We start from the raw sequence: 6,234 nt of genomic DNA, 5'->3' as shown, positions 1-6,234 counted from the left end.
GGGAAAGAGGTGACAGAGCATGTAGAAAATAAGCTGCACCGAGGTTCTATTATGAGGAACAACTAAGAGCAGCTGACACAGACAACAGCCTCCAAAATAAGGAGGGATAACATGAGAGCTGCAGGGGATCCCTGAAACAAAAGGGTGTGAAGAAAGAGCACAAAGGAAAGCGGGGGTTAAACCCAGGAGACTGCAAGGAGCCTGTGATGTCTTAAAATGAGACTGTCAAACTTAAAATCAGGGAAAGAAAAATAGACTGTAAAAGGTTTGTATCTGTATGCATGGTATTCTATGCTTTGTGTTACTACTGGCTTAAAAAATAAACAGCAGGACAAGCTCATTTTCTTAGTCCTCTCTGCTTAGTACAATTTGAGCTTTGTTACTACAGTGCAAACACTAATTGTAATCCAAGATTAATTAACAGAGTTATTCGAAACAGCATTCCACAGCAAATATACCACACTAACCTTTAAATATTTTCTGTTCTGTGAAATCCACCAATTTCAGCAGTTATCCCGAACGCCTCCGGTTAACACACACACACAACCGTTCGCCAGATATGAAACAAGATGAACTGTGTGTACAGTCTCTTCCCATTCATTAAAAGGCAGTATTTCAGCAAGACAAACTGTTTTTTAATATCATAATACATTTGATATAATACATACCATTTGAATATGATGTTACATGGAATATGTTAAGAGCACTACTGAAAACACATACGTTTACAGTTCTAGCCGTATTTCTACTACACATCAATTCTAACATGAACAATGAATCATTCAAAGTTCCCTCAAAGCCTCCACACCAGACGAACTGCCTTCCAGCCATTATCAAATGGAGGAACAAGCCTTCAACTGATCTTATAAGTGACCTACGCCAACGCTGGCTGCATGCCCACTCCTGCAAAGCACCGGCTCAAGCAGTCAGCCCTAAAGAGCTATGAAACAGGCACGGCACCCCTCAGAAACCTGAGGGGAAGGGATCTCCAGGAGGCGTTTGCAAGCAGGAGATGACAACAGCTCCTTTAATGGGGCAGTTCGATCTTGGAGTAACTCGGTGGCCTCAGCTGCTAATCTGCTTCCTCCCTCAGGAGGGTTTGGGATCGCTGACCCGCCCCTGCGCCCATACAGCCCTATCGCACTACACGGAGCTGGCACAAGGACTGCTCCCAGTCCCCGCATCCTGACCTATGCCTCTATGTATGACACTCACCTAAGTCACAAACACTTTCAGCATCTCAGGACACCCTCTCTGTGATGTAGTTTAACTGCATAAGCTATCTTGAAGAGTTTCTCAAGATTATGTTCGAAGCCACATCAAGTTGTCCCTCAAAAGTGCAGCGCGTATTCAAATCTTGTAACTGAACCTGGTGTAACGCAGGGATATGTTTATTTAGAAGCCACAGAAGTAGGGGCTCAGTAACCAGTTCTGCCAGTGGCATTCCTCTGAACATTGGTTAAGACCCTAAGGTTGGTCACTGTGTGTTTTGTGCTCAGTTCATAAATATACTCAAGCACAAGCTTAACCTTAGCTTACTCATATATACCTATTTTATATATATAGCTTAACTCATAGCTATATTCATGACCAACATGCTAGATTCTTTTCAGCAGGCAAAGCTTTTTTTGGCTCAGAAGAACTAACATGCTGGATGAAAAGACAGCTAAAGTTCACACTGGCTATCAAACGACAAAACTACTTCCACCAGGAAAAACACGGTCATCGCTTTATTTTTACTGAACTGAATTTGCATGTATTAATGAAAGCTGTACAGTGTTCTCTGATGAGGAATCCATATAGATTGTAGTTAAGGTATACTGCAAAGGCCATTTGTGGGCCATAACAGGCACCTGAAGCTCTCAAAGCTGGAAAAAAATTATAGACAAATGATTCTTAATTATTAGACAACTAATAATTGATATTATTAGTAAATAAAAGCATGCCTGTATTTTCATGCAAAGAACTACAATTACTACAAACAGAAAAAATGTAGTAAAAAAATCTAAAAAAGAAAGGACTAAAATTACATAATTCAGGGAAGATCAATTTATTTGGGGGGTATACCTGTGGTTATGGGGGCATGGGAGTGGGATGAAAGTGTTCTTCCCTACTGTCCACATTTACAGGTTAGAAAGTATTATGCCACTAACTAATACAACAGGCAGTATTCTATAAATCTATTTATTATACTAAATGTCTGTAAATATATTTAAGTAATGCTAAAGGTGCATTCAAAGGCTTAAAATCAACACTTTAGGCACCTGGGATAATTGACGTAATTACAGGAAACTTTTTTCTTTTTAGGGGAAAGGAATCCAGACATCCACTCAGTACATACCTTTCATTCTCTTAATTACTGTCAGAATCAAAGTTTCCTATAACTAACTCATATGAAACACTAAGAATAGTATTGTTCTCCTTGGGTTTAAACTCCTCAAAAATCAACAACTACAAACATACTGATACACAGAAAAATACCAAGAAATATTCTGATACAGCATCGCAGATAGTTCCATCAAGTTGAAATGTCTGTGGTGCTTTTTCCTCTTTAAACGAGGAGGAGGATCAGTTTTTCCAGAAGCTGCGAGCAGGTCCCCAGTCTCACAGTGTGAGGAGCACATTTACGTCACGGTTGTTCTGGCTACCTGTACAGACTAGGCTTTCCACCAAACGTTGTGGTACTGTAGCCATTGACATCTGATCGCAGTTTGGCAAATCTGCTGAGTACTAGGACACTGATAACTTTGCTTGTACCTGTTTGCTTCTGATCTCATCAAACAGTCTCCCTCCTGTGTACAGAGGTATCCTGAAGAACCAAACAGTACATTCCATAAAAGTGTATGAAGTCTCAAAAAAATTACACTATTAAAGAGCTTTTCCCAGAAGATTTTATCTAAAATACAAAAAAGAACTGCTCAAGGCACATATTAATATTGCAATCACTTTTCAAAGATTCTCTTGTGAAAAATACAAGATGCGATTTATTTTTTGATTAAAAGACTGTAAGTGAATGAGGAACAAGTTCAAAAGTAGAGAATACCCACTACATACAATATGATGTTCCAAAATAGCTTAAATGTTTTTCGGATACTTTCAGATTTGCAACAACTGAATGATTGCAATAAATTGCCAGAACATTAGACTTCATCTATAACTTCATACTAATTTAATTGCAGAAATGACAGATTTTTTTTTTTTTTTTTTTTAAAAAGGGTGCTTTCCATATAGTTCTCTTCTGAGAGAGAGAGACAGAGAACCAAACAACTGAAAAAAGCCAGTTTGCCCAGCTAGATAAAAGATGAGCTGGCAGATCTTGACAACCATACACTAATTACACTGTAGTTCTGACTCAGCCAAATTCTATAAGGACTCATTATTGTCCACAGTTCGGTGAAGTTTAAGAACATTTTGAGTGTAATTTGTGAATATTTACTCTGTTGCCAATTGCATTTCCTTTTCAAAGGGCAAAAGGTTTCCTATATTCTGGTTCAACAAAGCATTTCAAGCGTAGGCTTTACCGAACCTACACCTATGCATTCATTTCCCTTCGGGAAACGCATTAGAATGCTCCATGTTTTGCAGAATCACATCTTTACCAAGCTGAATATAGTCCATCAGAAACATGCACACAAAGGATGGAAAGAGACATAAAATATTAATACAGAAGTTAGATTTAATTTTGTTACTGAAATTAAGTGTTGTCTAATTGGACACAGCAAGTATTCTGGGTACCCATACTTTAAAAAGAGAGACACCCCTACACCCCCCGCCAACTGACCAACTGAGATGTCCAGATAGTTCTTCCTCTCCTCCTTTCAGTGAGCTATTATCTATTTATTGCCTTTTGGGGAAGTATATAAAACCTTCATCTGTTGTAAACACCTTCACTTTGGGCATCTTTGGTTCCCCTCCCCTGCTTATTGTTTTAAAGGGTAGAAGAAAAAACTACTCAGTAAGCCAAATATCACAGAAACAAGTTTAACAAATACAGATGACTCTAAATCCATAACCCAGATTCCAAACACCTACTTCCTTGAACAAAGCAGTGGACTTTTTTTTTTTAATTATTTTCGCTGAACATTTAACTGAAAACTATTATAAAAAAGGACAAGAAAGAGATTCCGAAGATAAAACTCTGAAGAGTTTTAAATTACACATTTGAAATAAATACAAAATTTGCGCCATAGTCAGTAAAATACAAGCTTAATTTTGAGTAGAAATTTTAGTAGAAAAATTAGGATAATTTTACTAAGACTAAGTCTACAGTTTGATGAATCATTGGCTTTAGGATTGTGTGTTTGTTTTGTTTTTACATTAATAGCCCTTTCAAGAATATTTTAATTTTGCTATTTACATGACACACAAAACATATAAAGAAACTCACTGGAGTTTTTACTCCAGAAAATTATTACAAAAGATTTCTCACTATTAGTCTTTAAACACAAATACAAAATGGTCAAGGCTATACTCTGATCTGTTGGAAAGGCCAGAGTTATAAATTTGTCTATTACATTTAAAAGACATATATCAGGTAATTTGAAAACGTAGTGCAAAAGCCAATTGTAGCACCTCAGAGTTTCTATGCTAGCACTTCAGAATTTCCTTTTCAGTTTGAAGGAAACTGAATCATTTGCAAAAACATATGTAGATATTATGCTTAAGACTGGATTGCATTTTTAATTCTAACTGGTTCACCTGCACTTTATTAAATAAATTAAGTCTAATTTCAATGCCTGATAACACTTCATTGAACAAGTATTTAACAGAACTCACAACAAATATCAAGGCACATGAGGACTTCATACACAGCTTTCAATTTGAATGCTCCAAATATCAATAATTAGCCTTCATAACTTCCTTCTGAAGAAGGTAGCATTATTTTTATTGTATAAACAGAGAATTTGAGTAAGAAATAATAAATCCACCTGGTAAAGTAATGAATGAAACTAAGATTCCCAGTTTTCTGCTCTGTGCTGCACCCACTACAATGCTGAAAGTTTATTCAGTGTTCTGCCTTTTTGCTTTTTTTTTTTTTGGTACAATTGTAATGAGGCTTCATTTTATTAAAAGTTTCTGTTAATAAATATCTACTAAGCCACAGAAATCAACTACAGTTTCTAGAAACAGACAACAGGGTACATGAATTAACAGAAAGAAGATAGCCAGACTCTACCACAAAACACCAGCTTCATTAGGTTACTTCAGGTCTTCAGAGCCAGCCCAGGAAGATACTCTATATATACTGAATGCAATTCTGTTCTACCCTCACAGAAAACCCACAAACCTTCTTTCCTCTCAATACTTTATAAGCTATTACTTAGTTTTCAGAATTCAATCAAAGAATAATATTAAGCCTGCTCCACCACAGGCTATGGATGGCCGCTACTCCTCCATACTTCGCACACCACCACGTCCTGCCCACAGCGCCTTCAGGGGAAAATGTCCCAAGTCAAAACAGTAGGTAACAGGAGACAGGAGCCAAAAAACAGTGGTAGCAATATCTAGTGCATAATTAATTGCCTGAGCCTATCCTTTTTTCTTGTCTTTTTTTTGAAAGTAGGAGCTAAAACCAATTTGTCTCAGATCACTGAAGGAAGAAGACTTGCTATTTAATCATCCATCCAGCAGTTTTTAAAAAAAAAAAAAACAAAACACAAGTACTATAGTACATAAAAGCAAAAACCAAGCAATACATCCAGTTCATTCGTTATCTTTAGTTATGAAAATAACCACTGAACTTGAACCACTCACCGTTGGCACACTGTTAAAAGGATCCAGGCAGTGAAAGGCAGGACTCTCCAACAGCGTTATGTACACCACTATCTGAAACAACAAACACCACATATTTTAGTGTCAGCACTAAACTTAGAAGACCTTTAGCTAGGTAATTTAGTTTTCATACTATCAAAATCTCCTGAGAAATGCTGAAGAGCAGGCAGAATGGCTCTAACTTGATCTACCTGTTTAGCATAAATAGAATCCATCTTCATATTTAACTTTTCTCGATGAATACAAGGTCAATTTAGCCACAGACAATCCAAACCATCTAGGAAAGAAAGCAACTACAAACCCAGCCATCACAACACAGAGAAAAATCAGTCAAGAAATGGAATTAAAAATTCAGACCAGTTTTACAAAGATTACATTTTAAAAAGCACCATTATTTACTGTTTCCCTCACTTTTACATTAGTCAGTTTAACTTGCCAACACTTCCTAAGATAAGGGAAACG

At 36.9% G+C, this 6,234-nt stretch overlaps 1 protein-coding gene across 1 annotated transcript in view; it reads right to left on the bottom strand.

The window, feature by feature from the left end:
- The window catches only part of NCK2 (NCK adaptor protein 2), a 54,672-nt gene extending 48,844 nt beyond the window's left edge, over window positions 1-5,828 (bottom strand). Inside the window, exon 1 of the mRNA XM_009583802.1 lies at window positions 5,755-5,828. The gene's annotated coding sequence lies outside the window, so the exon portion shown is untranslated. The remainder of the gene's footprint in view (window positions 1-5,754) is intronic.
- Window positions 5,829-6,234: the final 406 nt, after the last annotated feature.

This window comes from Fulmarus glacialis, unplaced genomic scaffold (assembly GCF_000690835.1).
Source record: "Fulmarus glacialis isolate BGI_N327 unplaced genomic scaffold, ASM69083v1 scaffold19738, whole genome shotgun sequence".
Lineage (NCBI taxonomy): Eukaryota > Metazoa > Chordata > Aves > Procellariiformes > Procellariidae > Fulmarus > Fulmarus glacialis.
Note: the sequence above shows the minus strand (reverse complement) of the source record. Positions and strands in the feature narration are given on the sequence as shown.